Source organism: Lissotriton helveticus, chromosome 3_1 (assembly GCF_964261635.1).
Source record: "Lissotriton helveticus chromosome 3_1, aLisHel1.1, whole genome shotgun sequence".
Taxonomy (NCBI): Eukaryota; Metazoa; Chordata; class Amphibia; order Caudata; family Salamandridae; genus Lissotriton; species Lissotriton helveticus.
In genome coordinates, this window is record NC_136061.1 from 2,060,266,599 (window position 1) to 2,060,288,840 (window position 22,242).

Genomic DNA, 22,242 nt, shown 5'->3' on the forward strand with positions numbered 1-22,242 from the left:
GGACTTTATGGATAAAGTCAAACTGCAAGACATTGTTTTGGAATCTCAGCTAATTAATTTCATGGCATGTCAGCGTGGTACTAACGAGTATTGGTACCGTCGTCATGGGGAATTGAAATGTGTGCTAAGAAACTTAGGAACTCCTACATGGTTCCTCACTCTTAGCTGTGCTGAGTATGCTTGGGAAGACTTACTTCAATTTCTACGAGAGGCAAATGCAAACATTGAAAATATTGAATACAAGACACCTGGAGAACTGTGCTCTTTGGATCCAGTTAATGTATGCAGGTATTTCAATCATAGGTTTGAAGCTATGATGTCTTTTATCACAAACAAAAAAAATCCTCCGCATGGAGAGGTTTTGGATTTCTTTTGGAGAAAGGAGTATCAAGCAAGAGGTGCTCCTCACATACACATGCTGCTATGGATCAAAGATGCACCCGAATTTGGAACAGATTTGGATGAGAAAGTGATGAGTTTCTTTGAACAGTATTCTACATGTGCTGTTCCGAAAAGTACAGAAGAAAACAATTTAAGACATCAAGTTTTACGCTTTCAAACCCATCGTTGTGGAAAATACTGTCGTCGAAAATACAAATCCAGGGACAAGTTCTACACAAAATGTCGTTTTGCATTTCAACGTCCAGTAACATCGAAAGGAAGAGTGAACAATTTTATGTCTTCTCTGCGACATACTGTGACAAGAAAATCACAGAAAAATATATGCAACCTAAGAAGAAATGATGAGTCCAAATTCATAAATGACTACATTTTGTCCATGTGGAATGCTAACATGGATATTCAATATGTTGCTGACAACTCTATTGCTGTGGCTCGATATGTGACGTCTTACATCACAAAATCAGAAAAGACGGAACTAAAGGAAATGTGGGAGGAAATTTCACATGAAAAGAGTCTAAGTAAGAAATTATACAGTTACAGTCTAAAGATGTTGTCGCATCAAGGAATTGGAGCATATGAATGTTCTGATCAGTTATCATCAGCAAGTCTATATGCCAAATCTAGAACAATCATTTGGGTGAGTCTAGGTCTTGCTGCAACACGAAACCGAGTTTTGAAATCTGTACAAGAAATAGAGTATTTGGCAGAGAAAGAACCAAACAGTACAGATATTTTGAAGACAAACATGTTGGATACATACTATCCAAATAGAAGTAGTCTTCTTGAGAACGTTTGTCTCTATGAAGTTCTGCAAACCTATACTTTTAAGAGGAACATCACAGAAGATATCAATAAAGGTGTATATGCTGTAATTGGATGTGAAGGCTGTCTGGTGAAACAAAGAAAAGGCCATTTGATTAATCATCGAAAATTGAGTTGTGAATCTCCTGACAAAAGGGAATTTTACTATTTAGCTATTTTGCCACTCTTTAAGCCATGGCGTACAGAAGAGGAACTACTTGGAGATTTTCTCAGTTATGTAGATTTGTTCAATGCAACCAAGGATACCATAGAATGTCCTGTTTTTTCAAATTATCTGCAAATGTTGAACGAGGAAATACAGTAAGAAGCTACAGTTGCAGCAGAGATTGCTAGAGACAGTTCTCAAGACAGTCAGAGTTCTGCTTCATTGAGTCAGGATCCACTAGGAGGACCAATTATCCAAAATGAAGCTGCCACTGTCATGGATGAAGTGGAAAGTGCCATGGAACAAGCTCAGGAGGATGTAGTTAACTTAGAAGATTTGGAAAAAGAACTAAACGTTGAGAAGAAACAAATATATGATGAGGTCACAGAACAGATTGAGCATGGTTTATGTCATGAGAAAAAAGAGTGCTCATGTACATCATTTATACCTGTCCGACTGTACGTGAGTGGAGAAGCAGGAACTGGAAAAAGTTTTCTGATTAAAGCAATTGCAACTTATCTGCAGAAAAGAACGGAGGCATTGCTGTCTTGTGTTGTTACCGCTCCAACTGGGTTGGCAGCACATAACATTAAAGGGATTACTTTACATCGTTTATTGATGCTGCCAGTAGAGCATGATAATAAATTACAATACCGCAAGCTATCTGGAGAAGCTTGTTGTGAAGTTTCAAGAGTCCTAAAGAAAATGAAACTTCTTATCATTGATGAGGTAAGCATGGTATCAAATGTAATGCTTGCTTTTGCGCATTTAAGAATGCAAGAAATTCTTAAAACAGAGTATGATGTGTTATTTGGAGGCAAACACATCATTGTTTTTGGAGATCTACTGCAGCTAACTCCAGTGAAAGGACAACCAGTGTTTAAAATGCTTACGCATGAAGATACCAGTAAGTGCTTAGGAAGCATTGGAAATGTTAACATATGGTTAAATTTCAACTATGCGGGACTGCTTCAAAATATGCGACAGGCAAAGGATGAAGATTATAAAAATATTCTACAAGATGTAAGAATTGGAAAAGTAAGTGAGCATGGCAAAGAAGCTTTACATGCACGATGAATTTCAAATGTGTTTCTAAATGAAAACATTCTCCCAGAGAATATTTTTTTGAAAATTCCTGAAAACAAATCTGTCATATGCTTGATGCCAACTCTGCAAGAATGTTCAATCTTCAACAACAAAATGTTAAAGTTAGAAAATCAAGAGATTGTGAAACTGGAAGCTATTGATAAAATAGAGCATGAAGGAGCAACTATTATTTTGTCAGAAAAGTTGAAATCAAAATTGGATTCTTTAAAGAAGACAATATCTAAAACTGCTGGTGTGGAATAGACTCTGTAAGCATCTTTAAATTGTCGTATAATTTTACGACGGAATTTACATGAGGAAAGAGGTTTAGTAAATGGAGCAAAGGGTCATGTTGTTCATTTTGTGAATTACCGAAATAGAGATGGAATTGAATTAATTTTGATGGTATTGAAGAAGTACAACAAATCAGTCGTTGTTCTGCTCGATTTTTGCTTGTGAAACATTTATATGTCCACCAAAAACAGTTTCCTGTTTCTTTGGCATATGCGGTGGCTATTCATAAATCTCAAAGTTTAAGTGTAGATAGTGCTTTGGTGAATATTGGAAGTTCTGTGTTCAAGGAGGGTATGGCATATGTTGCTTTATCTCGAGTCAGAACTTTATCTGGATTGTACTTGATTGATTTTGATGAGACAAAGATTAGTGCAGATCTAAATTGTGTAAAAGAATATAATAGGTTAAGAAGAGAGTGTGCCCAAACTTACCTCAATATACTCTATTTGAAAAGCGTGTAGTAGGCCGAAAAAGAAGAAATGAGAAAAATTGTAGTGAAGTTGTAGCAAAAAGAAAAAAAGTAGATGAACCAGTAATTGTAAGCAGAAAGGAAAAGGATTCAGTTAAAGATGTTGTTGGATTTCAGTTTGAAAACAGTTCTGGTGTCAACTGCTATGCTTATGTAGTGGTTAATGTTGTTTTTTTTCTCCAAACTGTACAAGAACAGATTGTTGAAAATCGTGATCAAAGATTTTGTTCTTTGTTAAATTCTGTGTTTTAAAAATGTAGCAGTGATAGAACAAAAATACAAAGTGTTTCTGAAATTCGAAATGTTTTAGACATATGTTCTGGTCTAAATCAATTTTCACAGAATATTCAGCAAGATTGTCAGGAATTTCTAATGTATATGCTTATTGTATTGCAAGATGAAGGTATAGATGTAGAAAATCTTTTTGGCCTTTCTTATAAATGGCAGCATAACTGCGACAATTGTTCCTTTTCAAGTACTACTACAATAGACACTAAAAGATTTATATATTTGACTTTACCAGACTGCAAATCAGTGTCTTTTAATAATCTAGTTAGAGAAGCAAATCAAAACATGGTCTGTACTCAATGTAAATCTGCAATGCTATCAACATTATTTATACAAAGATATGGACAGTATGTAATTTTAATGTTCCAAGGATGTAGACCTGATGGAACTAAATTGACAACTTTAATGAAAAATTTTGTGGCTTCTCAATTATCAATTTCAGGAAGAAACTTTGCAACTGCAGCAATTATTTACCATGATGGTCCTTCGACAACAACAGGACATTACACAGCTTATTTAAAATGTAAAAAAGGCTGGACTAATTGTAATGATACTCAATTGACTTTCAAAAAACAATTGTCTTCTGACTAACAAAATTCTTACCTAGTGTTCTTACAACCGAAATTTTAGGAAAGGTAATTGGCCTATGAAGATTGGAGCAGTTAATAAAACTTAGTTTGCTGTTCAAAATTACTTTGTGAGTGGGAGTGATCAAGATAATAAAAAACTTGTAGTTGTCATAGAGGTAGTGTAAGTGTGTCACATAGTGAGTGATATCAATATTATAGGAAATGATGATCATGACAGAGCAACAGCTGGAAATATAACTATTGTTACATGATGTAAAAGATGTTTGAGCTTTTCTTTCAGAAACTTGGGTAAATGGAAGTTTAACAGTACTATTGTGTAATTTCCAAAGAAAAGGACTTTCCATATACTATTCGGCCTCGTGGAAAAGTAAGTGGATTAGAAATGAGTTAAGATATGTTTTTTCTAAGTTTTACATTATTTATTGAAACATTGTATGGGTTTTTTAAACACAATCTTTTTGATTGTGTGTTTTTTTTTTTGCCCGCTGTCATATGATGAGTAGTATTGAACTCACTGTTTAAAGTGAAATTCAATATATTCTGAGAACAGCAAAAATAAACCATATAACATGTTGTACAAGTTATTTTGTATTTTGTTTTATGAAATATATATTATACGCTCCTTGTTTCACGCTCACTCACCTTTTTCCACACTCTATCACCCCTCTTAACTCACCCTCACTGCCCTTCTCTCACGCTCCCTCACCCCCGTTCCCTTTCTCCACTTCCCTCACTACCCCTCATTCCCCATTCCTTCACTGTCCTTTCCCTCTCTCCCATCCACCACTTTCCAGCTGTCAGTCACTCTACTTCACTCCCCTTCCCCTTCTTTCCTTCCTTAGCCCCCTCAGTAATTCTCTTCCCTTACTCCACTTCACTCACTCCTTCTCTCACTCCCTCTGACCTCTCACATCCTCACTCCCCTACCCTCAATCTCTCACTCTTAGCCTCACTCTCTCCATCCTCTCACTCCTCTTCCGTCACGCTCACTCTCTATAACTCACCCACGCTCCCTCACTTACCTTTCTTTGCTCCCTTACTCAGTCATTTTCTCTCACTCTTTCCTTCACTACCTCTATGTCCTCACTCCCTCAGTCCCCTTGTCTTACACTCACTCGCCTTTATCCACCCTCTTTCACTCCTCTTTCCTCAACCTCACTGCCCTTCTCTCACCCTCCCTCACCCTGTTCCCTTACTCCACTTCCCTCACTTATCCTCATTCCCCATCCTTAACTGCCCTTCCTCTCACTCTGCTCCCACAGTCACCTTTTCACAGTCCCTCTGCTTCACTCCCCTTCCCTTCTTTCCTTCCTTTTCTCCCTCAGTCATTCTCCTTCCCTTACTCAACTTATTCCACTTTACTCACTCCTTCTCTCACTTCCTCTGTCCTCTCACTTCTTCACTCCTCTTCCCTCACTCCCTCTCTATTACCCTCACTCCCTCTGTCCCCTCACTCTCTCACGCCCCTTTACTCACCCTTACTCACCTTCTATCCCTCATTGTTGTGAATGCACCCTCACTCACTCCCCCTTCACTGTCACTTATTCCCCTTTCCTTACTCCCCTTTCTTCCTTTAGTTTTGATAACTCACATTCCTTTAGTATCTTACTCACCTTCAGTTCATTTCTCTCTCCCTCTCTTCCTCTCTGTCACTGAATCTATCTGCTTCATTATCCTCTTAGTAATTTGCTCTCCCTCTATTTCTTTTTCCCTCTCTCTGTCCTTCACCATTCCTTTGTTTCCCTTTCTGTGTCCTTCACTCCTACTTTATCTCTTACTACCCTTTTATGACTTTTAATCTCCTGCCTTGTCTCTTGTATTTTTAAATATAGATTATAAATATGATAACTTACTTTTTTTTCTCTTCCACAGATATTAAATTTAGGAAAAATATATAATTAAGTTTACATTACTTATAAGGTAAGTTTGACAAACAAAATTTAGTTTTTCATCACTCTTTTCCTTAACCTCAGTACTCTTCTCTCACCCACCCATACGCCCCGTTCCATTACTCCGCTTCCCTCACTTATTCTCAATCCCCATGTTTACTCCGCTTTCCCTCACTCCCCTCCCACACTCACCTTCTTTCAGACCGCCTGCTTTACTTACCTTCCCCTCTCTTCCCTTCCTTCGCTCCTTAACTCTTTCCCATTCCCTTACTCACTTTACTCCATTCACTTACTCCTTTTCTCACTCCCTCTGTCCTCTCACTTCCTCACTCCCCTTCTCTCACTCCCTCTCTCTTAGCCTTACTCTCTCGTCCCTGCACTCTCTCACTCCTCTTCCGTCACGCTCACTCCCTATAACTCACCTACACTCCCTCACTTACCTTTCTTTGCTCCCTTACTCAGTCCTTTTCTCTCACTCTTTCCTTCACTACCTCTATGTCCTCACTCCCTCAGTCCCCTTGTCTTACACTCATTCGCCTTTATCCACCCTCTATCATCCCTCTTTCCTCAACCTCACCCCTGTTCCCTTACTCCGGTTCCCTCACTTATCCTCATTCCCTATCCTTAACTCCCCTTTCCCTCACTCTGCTCCCGCAGTCACCTTTTCCCAGTCCCTCTGCTTTACTCCCCTTCCCCTTCTTTCCTTCCTTTGCTCCCTCAGTCATTCTCCTTCCCTCACTCACCATACTCCCCTTTACTCACTCCTTCTCTCACTCCCTCTGTCCACTCACTTCCTCACTCCTCTTCCCTCACTCCCTCTCTGTTATCCTCACACCCATTGTCCCCTCACTCTCTTACGTCCCTACACTCACCCTCACTCACCTTCCATCCCTTATTGTCGTGAATCCACCCTCAATCACTCCCCCTTCACTGTCACTCACTCCCCTTTCCTTACTCCCCTTTCCTCCTTTAGTTTTCCTAACTCACATTCCTTTAGTATCTTACTCACCTTCACTTCATTTCTCTCTCCTTCTCTTCCTCTCTGTCACTGAATGTATCCGTCTCATTATCCTCTTAGTAATTTGCTCTCTCTCTATTTCTTTTTCACTCTCTCTGTCCTTCACCATTCCTTTGTTTCCCTTTCTGTGTCCTTCACTCCTACTTTATTTATTAGTACCCTTTTATGACTTTTAATGTCCTGCCTTGTGTCTTGTATTTTGAAATATATATTATAAATATTATAACTTACTTTTTTTTCTCTTCCACAGATATTAAATTTAGTAAAAATATGTAATTAAGTTTACATTACTTATAAGGTAAGTTTGACAAACAAAATTTACTTTACCTTAACCTCACTACTCTTCTCTTACCCACCCACACCCCCGTTCCCTTACTCCGCTTCCCTCACTTATTCTCAATCCCCATGTTTACTCCCCTTTCCCTCACTCCCCTCCCACACTCATCTTCTTTCAGTCCTCCTGCTTTACTTCCCTTCCACTATCTTTCCTTCCTTCGCTCCCTCACTTATTCCCCCTCCCTTACTCACCTTACTCAACTTCACTCACTCCTTCTGTCACTCCCTCTGTCCTCTTACTTCCTCACTCCCCTTCCCTCGCTCTCTCACACCCCTTCACTTACCCTCACTCACCTTCCATCATTCATTGTCGTGAATACACCCTCATTCACTCCTCCTTCCCTGTCACTCACTCCCCTTCCCCTTCTTTCCTTCCTTTGCTACCTCAGTAATTCCCCTTCCCTTACTCACCTTATTCCACTGCACTCACTCCTTCTCTCACTCCCACTGTCCTCTCACATCCCCACTCCCCTTCTCTCACTCTCTCTCTCTTAGCCTCTCTCTCCGTCCTCTTACTCTCTCACTCCTCTTCCATTACGCTCACTCCCTATAACTGAGCCACACTCTCTCACTTATCTTTCTTTGCTCCCTCACTCAGTCCCTTTCTGTCACTCTTTCCTTCACTCCCTCTATCCCCTCACTCCCTCACTCCCCTTGTGTTACCCTCACTCACTTTTATCCACCCTCTTTCACCCCTCTTTAGTCACGCTCTCTGCTGTTCTCTCACCCCGGTTCCCTTACTCCGGTTCCTTCACTACCTCTCATTCCCCATCCTTCTCTCCCCTTCCTTTTACTTTCATCCCCCACTCACCTTCTCTCAGTACCTATGCTCAGTCCTCTTCCCCTCTATTCCCTTCCTTTGCTCACTCACTCATTCCCCTTTCCTCACTCACCTTACTCCACTTCACTAACTATTTCTCTCACTCCCTCTGTCCTGTCACATCCTCATTCTCCTTCCCTCACTCTCTCTCTTTTAGCTTCACTACCTCCGTCCCCTCACTCTCTCACTCCTCTTCCGTCACGCTTACTTCCTATAACTCACCTACACTCCCTCACTTACCTTTCTATGCTCCCTCACTCAGTCCCCTTCCCTCACTCTTTCCTTTACTCCCTCTGTCTCCTCACTCCCTCACTCCCCTTGTCTCATGCTCACTTGCCTTTATCCACCCTCTATCACCCCTCTTTACTCACCCTTACTGCCCTTCTCTCACTCTCCTTCACCCCGTTCCTTCACTCCCCTCCCCCTCTCTCCCCTCCAACACTTACCAGCTCTCAGTCACTCTACTTTAGTCCCCTTCTCCTTCTTTCTATCTTTTGCTCCCTCAGTACTTCCCCTTCCCTCAGTCACCTTACTCAACTTCATTCACTACTTCTCTCACTCCCTCTGGCCTCTCATATCCTCACTCCCCTTCCCTCACTCTCTCACTCTTACTCTCACTCACTCCATCCCCTCACTTTGTCACTCCCCCTTCCCTCACACTCACTCCCTTTAACTCATGAACACTCCCTTATTTATCTTTCTATGCTCCTTTACTTAGTCTCCTTCTCTCACTCCTTCCTTTACTACCTCTATGTCCTCACTCCCTCACTCCCCTTGTCTTACGCTAACTCGCCTTTATCCACCCTCTATCACTCCTCTGTCCTCAACATCACTGCTCTTCTCTCACCCTCTCTCACCCCCGTTCCCTTACTCCACTTCCCTCACTTATCCTCATTCCCCCATCCTTAACTCCCCTTACCTTCACTCTCCTCCTACAGTCACCTTTTCACAGTTCCTCTGCTTCATTCCCCTTCCCCTTCTTTCCTTCCTTTGCTCCCTCAGTAATTCCCCTTCTCTCACTCACCTTACTCCACTTTACTCACTCCTTCTCTCACTGCCTCTGTCCTCTCACTTCTTCACTCCTCTTCCCTCACTCCCTCTCTGTTACCCTCACTCCCATTGTCCCCTCACTCTCTAACGCACCTTCACTCACTCTCACTCACCTTCCATCCCTCATTGTCGTGAATGCACCCTCACTCACTCCACCTTCTCTCTCACTCACACCCCTTTCCTTACTCCCCTTTCCTCATTTAGTTTTGCTAACTCACATTCCTTTAGTATCTTACTCACCTTCAGTTCATTTCTCTCTCCCTCTCTTCCTCTCTGTCACTGAATCTATCCACCTCATTATTCTCTTAGTAATTTGCTCACCCTCTATATCTTTTTCCCTCTCTCTGTCCTTCACCATTCCTTTGTTTCCCTTTCTGTGTCCTTCACTTCTACTTCATCTCTTAGTACCCTTTTTTGACTTTTAATCTCCTGCCCTGTCTCTTGTATTTTGAAATATATATTATAAAAATTATAAGTCATTTTTTTCCTCTTCCACAGATATTAAATTTAGTAAAAATATGTAATTAAGTTTACATTACTTATAAGGTAAGTTTCACAAACAAAATTTAGTTTCTCATAACTCTTTTCCTTATCCTCACTGCTCTTCTCTCACCCCCGTTCCCTTACTCCACTTTCCTCATTTATTCTTATTCCCCATGTTTACTCCCCTTTCCCTCACTCCCTTCCCACACTCAACTTTTTTCAGTCCCCTGCTTTACTTCCCTTCCCCTATCTTTCCTTCCTTCGCTCCCTCACTTATTCCCCTTCCCTCACTCAATTTACTCCACTTCACTCACTCGTTCTCTCACTCTCTCTGTCCTCTCACTTCCTCACTCCCCTTCCCTTACTCCCTCTCTCTTAGCCTCACTCTCTCCATCCCCTCACTCCTCTTTCGTCACGCTCACTCCGTATAACTCACCCACACTCCCTCACTTACCTTTCTTTGCTCCCTCACTCAGTCCCTTTCTGTCACTCCTTCCGTCACTCCCTCTGTCCTCTCACTCCCTCACTCCCCTTGTCTTACCCTCACTCACTTTTATCCACCCTCTTTCACACCTCTTTACTCACGCTCACTGCCCTTTTCTCACCCTCATTCCCTTACTCCTATTACCTCACTATCCCTCATTCCCCATCCTTCACTCCCCTTCCCTTTTCTTTCATCCCCCACTCACCTTCTCTCAGTACCTTTGCTTCAGTCCTCTTCTCCTCTATTCCCTTCCTTCGCTCACTCACTCATTCCCCTTCCCTAACTCATTTTACTCCAGCACTTCACTCACTCCTTCTGTCACTCCCTCTGTCCTCTTGCATCCTCACTCTCCTTCCCTCACTCCCTCTCTCTTAGCTCACTCCCTCTGTCCCCTCACTCTCTCAGTCCCCTTCCCTCATGCTTACTCCCTTTAACTCACCTACACCCCCTCACTTACCTTTCTATTCTTCCTCACTCATTCCCCTTCTCTCACTATTTCCTTCACTCCCTCTGTCTCCTCACTCCCTCACTCCCCCTATCTCACGCTCACTTGCCTTTATCCACTCTCTATCACCCCTCTTTCTTCAAGCTCACTGCTCTTCTCTTACCCTTCCTCACCCCCGTTCCTTTACTCCGCTTTCCTCACTCATCCTCATTCCCCATGTTCTCTCCCCTTCCCCTCACTCACCTCCCACACTCACCTTCTTTCAGTTCCCCTGCTTCACTTCCCTTCCCCTCTTTTCTCTTCCTTCGCTCCCTCACTCATTCTCCTTCCCTCACTCACCTTAGTCCACTTCTCTCACTGCTTCTCTCACTCCCTCTGTCCTGTCACATCCTCATTGTCCTTCCCTCACTCCCTCTCTCTTAGCCTCACTACCTCCATCCTTCACTCTCTCAGTCCCCTTCCCTCATGCTCACTCCCTTTAACTCACCTACACTACCTCACTTATCTTTCTATGCTCTCTCACTCAGTCCCCTTCTCTCACTCTTTCCTTCACTCCCTCTGTCTCCTCACTCCCTCACTCCCCTTGTCTCACACTCACTTGCCTTTATCCACCCTATATCACCCCTCTTTCCTCAACCACACTGCTCTTCCCTTATCCTTCCTTACCCCCGTTCCTTTACTCCGCTTTCCTCACTTATCCTCATTCCCCATGTTCACTCCCCTTCCCCTCACTCACCTTCCACCCTCACCTTCTTTCAGTCCCCCTACTTCACTTTCCTTCCCCTCTCTTCTCTTCCTTTGCTCCCTCAATCATTCCCCTTCCCTCACTCACCTTACTCCACTCCACTCACTCCTTCTCTCACTCCCTCTGTCCTGTCACATCCTTATTCTCCTTCCCTCACTCCCTCTATTTTAGCTTCACTACCTCTGTCCCCTCACTTTCTCAGTCCCCTTCCCTCATGCTCACTCCCTTTAACTCACCCTCACTCCCTCACTTACCTTTCTATGCACCCTCACTCAGTCCCCTTCTCTTACTCTTTCCTTCACTCCCTCTGTCTTCTCACTTCCTCACTCCCCTTGTCTCACGCTCACTTGCCTTTATCCACCCTCTATCACCACTCTTTCGTCAACCTCACTGCTCTTCTCTTACCCTTCCTCACCCCCGTTCCCTTACTCGGCTTTCCTCACTTATCCTCATTCCCCATCCTTAACTGCCCTTCCTCTTACTCCTTGTCTCACTCCCTCTGTCCTCTCACTTCCTCACTCCCCTTCCCTGACTCTCTCACTCTTAGCCTTACTCTCTCTGTCCTTTCACTCTCTCACTCCTCTTCCGTCACGCTCACTCCCTATAACTCACCCACACTCCCTCACTTACCTTTCTTTGCTCCCTTACTCGGTCCTTTTCTCTCACTCTTTCCTTCACTACCTCTATGTCCTCACTCCCTCAGTCCCCTTGTCTTACACTCACTCGCCTTTATCTACCCTCTATCATCCCTCTTTCCTCAACCTCACTGCCCTTCTATCACCCTCCCTCACCCCGTTCCCTTACTCTGGTTCCCTCACTACCCCTCATTCCCCATCCTTCTCTCCCCTTCCCTTTACTTTCATCCCCCACTCACCTTCTCTCAGTACCTATGCTTCAGTCCTCTTCCCCTCTATTCCCTTCCTTCGCTCACTCACTCATTCCCCTTCCCTCACTCACCTTACTCCACTTCACTCACTCCTTCTCTCACTCCCTCTGTCCTGTGCACATCCTCATTCTCCTTCCATCACTCCCTCTCTCTTAGCCTCACTACCTCCGTCCCTCACTCTCTCAGTCCCCTTCCCTCATGCTCACTCCCTTTAACTCACCTACACTACCTCACTTACCTTTCTATGCTCCCTCACTCAGTCCCCTTCTCTCTCTTTCCTTCACTCCCTCTGTCTCCTCACTCCCTCACTCCCCTTGTCTCACGCTCACTTACCTTTATCCACCCTCTATCACCCCTCTTTCCTCAACCACACTGCTCTTCTCTTACCCTTCCTCATCCCCATTCCTTTACTCTGCTTTCCTCACTTATCCTCATTCCAAATGTTCACTCCCCTTCCCCTCACTCACCTCCCACACTCACCTTCTTTCAGTCCCCCTGCTTCACTTCCCTTCCCCTCTTTTCCCTTCCTTCGCTCCCTCACTCATTTTCCTTTCCTCTCTCACTGTACTCCACTTCACTCACTCCTTGAGAATATGTAAGGAATATAGCTCTTTTTGGAAAATTAGAGGTAGTTCTAAAAATAACATGTTTTTTTCTTCTTCTTTAGTTTTTAATTTTTTTTTACTTTTTCCGAACGTTTTTAAGTTTTTTTGGCATTTTTTTCAGAACAAAAACAAAACTAGGGAATGCAAAACTGCTCAACAGGAGCAAAAAAAAAGGGGGAAAATTAGGGCCGAGGGTCGTAACGGTTTTCACTGACCATGTCATGAATGATGTAATATGTGACATCATCAGCAGTGGATTGCGGGCGCACGAGTTATAGTGAGTCCAACTAACTATAACGTGGGAATTTCAATGGTTTTGTATGAGTGAAATGTTCAGCTAAATATAACTGGTGTGAAACCTATGTTTTTTTCAGTGAATATATATATATATATATATATATATATATATATATATATATATATATATTACCTACTGGCGGTCGCCAGTAGGTAGTTATAGTTAGGACCTAGTTTCCATAGGAAATCGTCAACATTCTATTTGGATTAACTTTGGCCCTGGTGGATGAATCTTTGCGAATTTCTCAAAGAAGATGGCTCGGTCCGCTGCGCTCCTTCCCTGAAAATTTGGGGGGGATTGGTGAAGTGGGGGCTGAGATAAAAGGGGGGTCCCAAAACGTGTTTTCTCCATGTTATTTTCCATAGGACGTTTAGACACGGCTACAGGTCGAACGGCTGAATGGATTTATAAGAAATTTGGCTCGCAGATTACGCTTTTTGTGGAATGGTGTAAATCCGTTCAGTAGTTGTTGAGAAAATTAAAGTTAAAGTCAATTATATATCTATAAGCGTGGACGGGTGCGCGCACTCAAGCGGCTGCGCGCGCGCGGAATTTTTTTTTGCTGCGTGACGTCTGTTAACGTTCGATTCGAAGGAAATCAGGAAGTGTTGACCGCCATTTTGTCACTGCGAGTAAATATATTGTCATTTCAAAGCGTTGGAACATGGAAAGGGGAGAAGGTAGAGATTGTTTTGCTGCGTAGTTTTTCTCAGGGTGTGCAGTAAGGACCCTAAACGCGAAAATATATATATATTTTTTTTTCGAAAAAAGTTGCGGGGTGCGCGCGAGTAAATATATTCTCGTTTCAAAGCGTTGGAACATGGAAAGGGGTGAAGGTAGAGATTGTTTTGCTGCGTAGGTTTTCTCAGGGTGTGCAGTAAGGACCTTAAACGCGAAAATATATATATTTTTTTTCCGAAAAAAAGTTGCGGGGTGCGCGCACTCGGGCGCGCACAACTATTTACAAAAGTGTGAAAATGGAGATAAATCAGAAGTTTGAGTGCTTTGATATAAGGTGGCTCTGAAAAGGGCCCTTGTGTTAATTTAGTTGTTTCTGCATTTATAAGTAAGTACCGATGCAGAGTCTGATATAATATTGTTGGCAGCATTTTGAAAGGAAAGACAGGGGCCCATTTTCTGGTTAACAGGCGACCAGGCCAATTTTTCACGCCAGGCCCATTCCTGCAAAGTCGACCGCCATTTTTAGGAGATCTGCAACCACCGGCAGTCACTGGGTTGCAGGAGCAGATGGACTCAAGCCTGTCGGGCGAAGCATCGTTGCACCGCCACAGTGGACGAGACCCTGCTGGGTGAGTTGAGCGTCGCTGTACCGCAACAGTGGGAGAGTCCTTTGCTGGGCTCGTGGAGCGTCCCTATACCACCACAGTATGCGAACCCTTTCCTGGGCTCGTGGAGCGTCCCTATATCGCCACAGTGGACGAACCCTTTGCCGGGTGCGTGGATCGTTGGGGGTGCAGCTGAGGGGCCTACACCTGGGGAGGCGGGAGAGGCTCGTCCGCGCTGCCTCTCCCTCCCAGTGCACCCCACGGCGTCTTGCTGACATTTGTTATGGCCGGACCAGGCGATGAAGAGAGGGGGTGGGTCGGAGGCATATGCAAGACATTCCCCCCTCGTGGCCTGCAAGGCGCCGAAAGAGGAAGGGAATGGGAAGACAACTACATCTCGGGTCGGGCCCATGCCTTCTCCGGCCGATGGAGGCCGGCCGCTCTTTGCCACGGCCCCAGGAACGGATCCCTTGGTTCATCCTGGGGACAGGCCTTGGCGCGTGGTGTCGCCTCCGGACTATTCGCGTAATGGTTCTCCACCCCAGGCCGTTGCCGACGGCTTTTGTAGACTTTCTGACGCTCAAAAACCCTACTAGAAAGCAGCCCAAAAGTAGCCCAACATTGCTACTTTGGGGAAGGAGGGACAGGGACGGCGTCAAGTAGACGGCGAAATGCATTGTGGGTTTGTTGCTGCGGCCGTTTGTCATGTAAATAGTTGTTTTAATATATTTTTGTTCAAGAATAAAAACGTTTTAACCTGTTATTTTGCTGTCATGTGGTATATTTCTAATATTTGTCGCTCTGATGTCGTTTCCCCTCCCAAATGTAACATGTGATTGTAATCTACAGCCGGACATTCCGACAGGACATGAGAGCAAAAGGGGGGGGGTCAGATCTGAAGTTGGGCAGGCGATAAGATCACGTTTTGCTATGTGGGGCTATCTATGTTCGTGATGGGGCCTAAAAGGGGGCAAGATGGCGGGGCCACTGTGCCGTGACTTTCGCTTTAACTCCAACAGTGGTGAGGGTGAACACAAATGAACGCCGCTTATGTACATATACATTTTCATTTTCTACACCACATGAAACCTGCGTCAGGTTTCATATAGGCGTTTTGTTGCAGGTGGGCATTCATTTGCATGAAAGCCCTGTAAAACTAACACAGTGAAATTTAGAAGATTTCACTGAGTCAGCTTTATAGCATTCCTGAATCAAATACTTACGCCTGTTTGAAACAGGCATAAGGAGTGATGCACCATGCAATGTGTGGCTTGCTCCTGTGCATTGCAGTAGACATGTCGCGCTTACGACGTGATTCCTGCAATGTGCTGCTTTTGCGGCACAGGTGCGTGACGCATCTGTGTTGTTTTTGCTCAATGGTGCTCCACATTGTAAATGCGGCACACCATGGGTGGCAGAGCAGCGGTGCACATTAACTGGTGCATCTCTGGGGATGCGCCAGTTAACATAAATCTGCCCCTTTACATTTAAGTATGAGCAGGGGACACAGTTTTGGTGAGGCTTATCCAAGGTTAAAAAGAGATGAGTCCTGTTCACTGAAAACTTGGACATAGGACTCACCTCCTCAGCATCGCTGGACATGGCTAAATAATAGCTGCAAAATGTTACTCTTGTTAAAAAAATGTACTATTATAGTCTCTGAGATTTGTCTCTTACTCTGCAACATCTCATTGTTGTTCTCTTTCTTTAAAGATAACGACAACATTAACCATGAGTGATAATAAGCAATCCGTTGATCTCGATCTTATCGTTGAACTTGTCATTGAAACGTCAGTGGAAGTGGATCCCTTAGATGAATTAAATCCTGAGGATGATGAAGAACATGATGAGGATGCAGATTTGTCAGAATTGTATGACATAGGGTGGGAAGCTGACGTGCTTCAGCATATGGAACTATAAACATTTATTTTTAAAATGTACTGGAAATAAAAAGTGAAAATGTAAACCGTTTTATTTAAAATTAAACATAACTTGAAAAACAGGTTATGTGTAGTGTTTTTAATAAAATAGTCAAATATGCTCATAAAAATATTTCTAAACCAATGAAAAGCTTTATTAACAAGTCATATGACCTGTTATGCTTACGTTACGCGCTCCGCGCCGCGCCCCGGATTGTTGGTCATTCAAACTGAGGCTGGCGTCAGCATGAGAGCGCCAACGTCTCGTGGCTACGCCATTCAGAAAATATTGTTGGCAGCATTTTGAAAGGAAAGATCTGCAACCACCGGCAGTCACTGGGTTGCAGGAGCTGATGGACTCAAGCCTGTCGGGCGAAGCATCGTTGCACCGCCACAGTGGACGAGTCCTTTGCCGGGTGCATGGAGCGTCTCTGCACCGCAAGAGTGGACGAGTCCTTTGACGGGTGCGTGGAGCGTCGCTGCACCGCAAGAGTGGACGAGTCCTTTGACGGGTGCGTGGAGCGTTGGGGGTGCAGCTGAGGGGCCTCCACGTGGGGAGGCGGGAGAGGCTTGTCCACGCCGCCTCTCCCTCCCAGTGCACCCCACGGCGTCTTGCTGACATTTGTTATGGCCGGACCAGGCGATGAAGAGAGGGGGGGTCGGAGGCATATGCAAGACATCCCCCCCTCGTGGCCTGCAAGGCGCCGAAAGAGGATCGTCCGCGCCGCCTCTCCCTCCCAGTGCACCCCACGGCGTCTTGCTGACATTTGTTATGGCCGGACCAGGCGATGAAGAGAGGGGGGGGTCAGAGGCATATGCAAGACATCCCCCCCTCATGGCCTGCAAGGCGCCGAAAGAGGAAGGGAATGGGAAGACAACTACATCTCGGGTCGGGCCCATGCCTTCTCCGGCCGATGGCGGCCGGCTGCTCTTTGCCACGGCCCCAGGAACGGATCCCTTGGTTTATCCTGGGGACAGGCCTTGGCGCGTGGTGTCGCCTCCGGACTATTCGCGTAATGGTTCTCCATAGTTGTTTTAATATATTTTTGTTCAAGAATAAAAACGTTTTAACCTGTTATTTTGCTGTCGTGTGGTATATTTCTAATATTTGTCGCTCTGATGTCGTTTCCCCTCCCAAATGTAACATGTGATTGTAATCTACAGCCGGACATTCCGACAGGACATGAGAGCAAAAGGGGGGGGGGTCAGATCTGAAGTTGGGCAGGCGATAAGATCACGTTTTGCTATGTGGGGCTATCTATGTTCGTGATGGGGCCTAAAAGGGGGCAAGATGGCGTCGAGCTCGGTTTCTCTCACTAGTTTCATATTTCTCATGAGGGGTTGTTCCTAATGTTTCTATTTTAGCAAGGTCAAAAAGAGATCCTATCAGTGGCCTACTGATTTTGTTCGATTCCTTTTGTTTTCTCTAACGATTTTTAAGTTAAAGTTTGCTAGTACGATACAGCGGCTAGTCCGCATTTTATATATATGTCTTTTTTATTAGGGGTGTCCTCCGGTGGAGTCGGACAATCTACCTCTAATAAACGGTAAGTGTTCCTCTGAAGGAATGCGTCTTGAAAGTGGCTGACTGTAATGTATGATATTTCACTCAGTGACTTTCAGGCCCATGCTGTTTCAAAACTGTGCATGTGTTTGAAGCAGGCGTAGGTATTGACGCAGCATAGAAACTACTAGGAACCAATTGGAAGTGTTGTTTTCAAGTCACATGACTTCACATGCGCGTCTCAGGACGTGTACGCGGTGATAGTATCTGGTTGGAAGTAGCGGTCTACTTCAGGGAAGTTTCAAAACGTGAAAAGGAGTAAATCTAAACACATCCGGATTGAATATATCTTCTGAGTAGTATAAGTTCTATGATGGGTCTATGAAGAAATTTAATAAGTTACAATCGCGAAATTTTCCCGGAATATATGGGCGGGTATGCGCACACGGTCGCGCACGATCGAAAGCCAAAAACGGGGAGATAAACGCCCTTTATAATATGCTCCTGGAGCTGTTTTTGTTACAATGAGTTAGTTCTGAAAAGAACTTTTTTTTTTTTTTTTAAAACAACTGTTATGTTGTTTTTAAAATGAAATGAAGAAATTTATCTTTTCTCGGGGCATTTATGACTCTCAATTTTTAGTTTAGTAAGAATGAGGCTCTGCTCTCCGTACAGAAGAATTTCTCCACACTCGTTGCATTTCATGTGCACCTTTGCAAGATATGGTCTCAAGTCCATCACAGCACTCGATGAAGATACAGGTCGTCCAGCAGAAGATGTGCTGGCCACCTCTGATGGTAATAGCGTGGCCAGGGCTCTTGTCGATGCCTTTGCAAATTCCACAGGGTGCACTTGTTTGACATGCCGCATCATGGTATGTATGGAAAAGGAATATTTTTTTCTTGGATTTCCTCTTGAGAGAACCGAATTGCATATCGTGCAGGTAACTTTTGGCGCATTTACTTTCTTTAATTCTTCAGGATAAGTAAAAAATTTCCACATAAAAGATTCCTTTTTTCTTTTTAAAGGTAGTCGCTCATTTCCTTCAGATTCGGAAGATGAATGCGGGGCGGCAGCCATTTCAGCAAAGTCTTCCGAAGGGTGTTGAACGTTGTTCTCTTTTGAGAGTACAAAAGATAGTGAGGGAAGTGGGTGGAGTCCTCCATGTAAATTGCAGAATAGAAACTACTAAGAACCAATTGGAAGTGTTGTTTTCAAGTCACATGACTTCACATGCGCGTCTCAGGACGTGTACGCGGTGATAGTATCTAGTCACGTACGTCATTTGGAAGTAGCGGTCTAATTCAGCGAAGTTTCAAAACGTGAAAAGAAGTAAATTCAAACATATTCGGATTTAATATATCTTTTGAGCTCGATTCAAGCATACAATTGTTAAAGTATAAAACCTTTTATATATTTTTTTAAAATACCAAGGTGTGTACATTCGGTCACACACAAAAGTTTAAAAAGACATTCGGCTCCATTTAATGAAAATTTTCATAATATTAAAAAAGAAGCCTAGGTTTAGTCTGTTTGACGTATTATAAGTTCTTTGATGGGTCTATGAAGAAATTCAATAAGTTCAGATTGCAAAGTTTTCACGAAATATATAGGTGGGTGTGCGCACACGGTCGCGCATGAAAGCCTGGAAATGCGCTATCCATTATATTGAGAACTGTTGCCGAGAGTGCGCACACCAGGTGGCGCACGAAAGTTTAGAAAGGCTATTTTTATTTACAGACAAATTTTAATGCGTTGAAAAAAAGGCAAGCTACAGACTTTCTAATTCTGTATCGCTTTACAAGGAGTCTCTATGCAACTTGAACAGTGAAGAAAACGGCTTGTTTCCGAAAAAAATATTGCCAGAACTTTATGGACAAAAGTATAGGTTGTATACACGAGATATTTTTGAATTAGCATTTTAAAAACCAATGAAATTCACTGAAAAAACCATAGGTTTTACACACGTTATAGTTAGGAAGTAGCATTTACAAAACCTATGAAATTCACTGAAAAAACCATAGGTTTGACACCAGTTATAGTTAGCTGGAAATTTTACTGATATAAAACCAATGAAATTCCACGTTATAGTTAGTTGGACTCACTATAACTTGCGCGTGTAATGCACTGCTGATGACGTCACATATTACATCACTCATGACATCACTGATAACACCATCCTTGTGACACAGTGACAGACCTCCTTTCACTGTAATCTAACCTTTGAAACGCATATTCAAAAATAGAAACTAAAATGTTCAAAAAAATGGAGATACTCATACCAGTTACAACAACCAATTCAATAATTCCACCATCTATATACACATGCACTAATTCACCAACAGTTCTATATAGTCACTCATACATATATTCACTAATCATATGTAGTGATACACCTACACATCCTGTTACACACCGGCAGTCATCCAAAAGTTATTCACACACATACTCACACATGCAAATAAACTATTGAACATCCATTTATTTGCATAAACAGCTATACACACACTACCACTTTACTTCTAAGGAAACTTACACATACTTACTCTCTTAAAAATCACTTATAGAAACACATACTATTTAAACAGGAACTCTTACAATACCTCACTCTCACATATAGTCACTTATATACATCAATATTCACATATACTACATTAAAACATATGTAGTTACTGATAAAGACACTAATAAGACAGTCATTCACTCACTAACACAGACATATGCACACTAATCCACCCATACAGTCCTGCACATATGCTGTCTTCAAAACACATACAAACAGAGACTCAGTCATTCTTGCATCTATGTACTAAGTAATACTCCCACCAAAGCATGCAAACACTCATACTGATACTAAGAAAAACATCTAATAACCTATATACATACACATGTATTTACTCATCAACCCATGCAGCCACTTATACACAAAGTGAAACACTAATACATATATTTAAATATTTAAGCATTACTCAGTAATATATGTATTCACTAAGATATTCAATAATATATACATATGTAACACATATTTATTTTTCAGAAAGACACACATTCACTGGATGGTGTTATCAGTGATGTCATGAGTGATGTAATATGTGACGTCATCAGCAGTGCATTACACGCGCAAGTTATAGTGAGTCCAACTAACTATAACGTGGAATTTCATTGGTTTTATATCAGTAAAATTTCCAGCTAACTATAACTGGTGTCAAACCTATGGTTTTTTCAGTGAATTTCATAGGTTTTGTACATGCTACTTCCTAACTATAACATGTGTAAAACCTATGGTTTTTTCAGTGAATATATATATATCTATATATATAATCCACATACAACCTTGTTACCGGAGTCTGTGTCCCATAGACAAGTGGCAAGTTGAAACCGAGCAGGTCTCCCGGCATTAAGTATTTCCACAACAGTCTTCTTGAAAGAAGAACTTGCACTCAAAGTCAATACCAAAGTGTTTATTCCGCCGTGACGCGTTTCGTCAGTAAGCTGACTTGATCACACTCCTTCAGGAAGACTGTTGTGGAAATATATATGTATAAAATGTAAATTGATACTTGTATAGCGCACTACTCACCCGCAAGGGTCTCAAGGCGCTTGTACGAATACCGCTGTGGAACCCATCCTGGCTTTCCCTGTGAGGTGTCCACTCCTGAGCACCCCCAAGGTGGAGGCCAAGCATCCTTAGCGTTGTGGGGGCCATTGTGGAGATTAAGCAAGCTATTGCCCAGAGTTGCAGAGTGGGACTTGAGCCCAAGACCCGCCGAGGCGGGAATTGAACCCTGGTCCCGGGCTAGACCTCTGCATCAGGGTCTGCCGCTCTAACCATTGAGCCACACTTATGTACATATATATCACACAAACACCCTCCGATTAAGGAGCCTCCAACCCTTCAGGCCAGCCTCTGTCAGGCGGGCACGGAGAAGCCCGTCTCCCCATCACTCCAATGAAACAAAATGCAGAGGACAAAAGCTTTATTCAGGGATAGGCGGCACAAGAAAGCTTCCATTCTCCTACATGTTTCGGCGAATAGCCTTGTTCACGGACAGGAAGGTAACCACAAGGTGCATGTGTGCACGCCTTTTAAGTAAGTTTTGACATCACGTGACTTTTCTAAAATACAATTCCCATAATCCAACAGGAGCATATACTTGAATGCTTGGTTTTCAAAGAGCAATTCTTGTTATTTGGGCGCAGTCAATATTGCGCTCACTGCAATATGCCGGTGCATTACTTAGCAATCAAACTGAAATGATCTTTGTCACGGAGTTTACAATTCTGGCATCATGCTCGTTTTGATAACACCCTGTCCAAAGCTCGAGTCCCCAGAGTGATTAATGCAGGGATTAGTCCACATTAAATCCCTTCCAGCGCT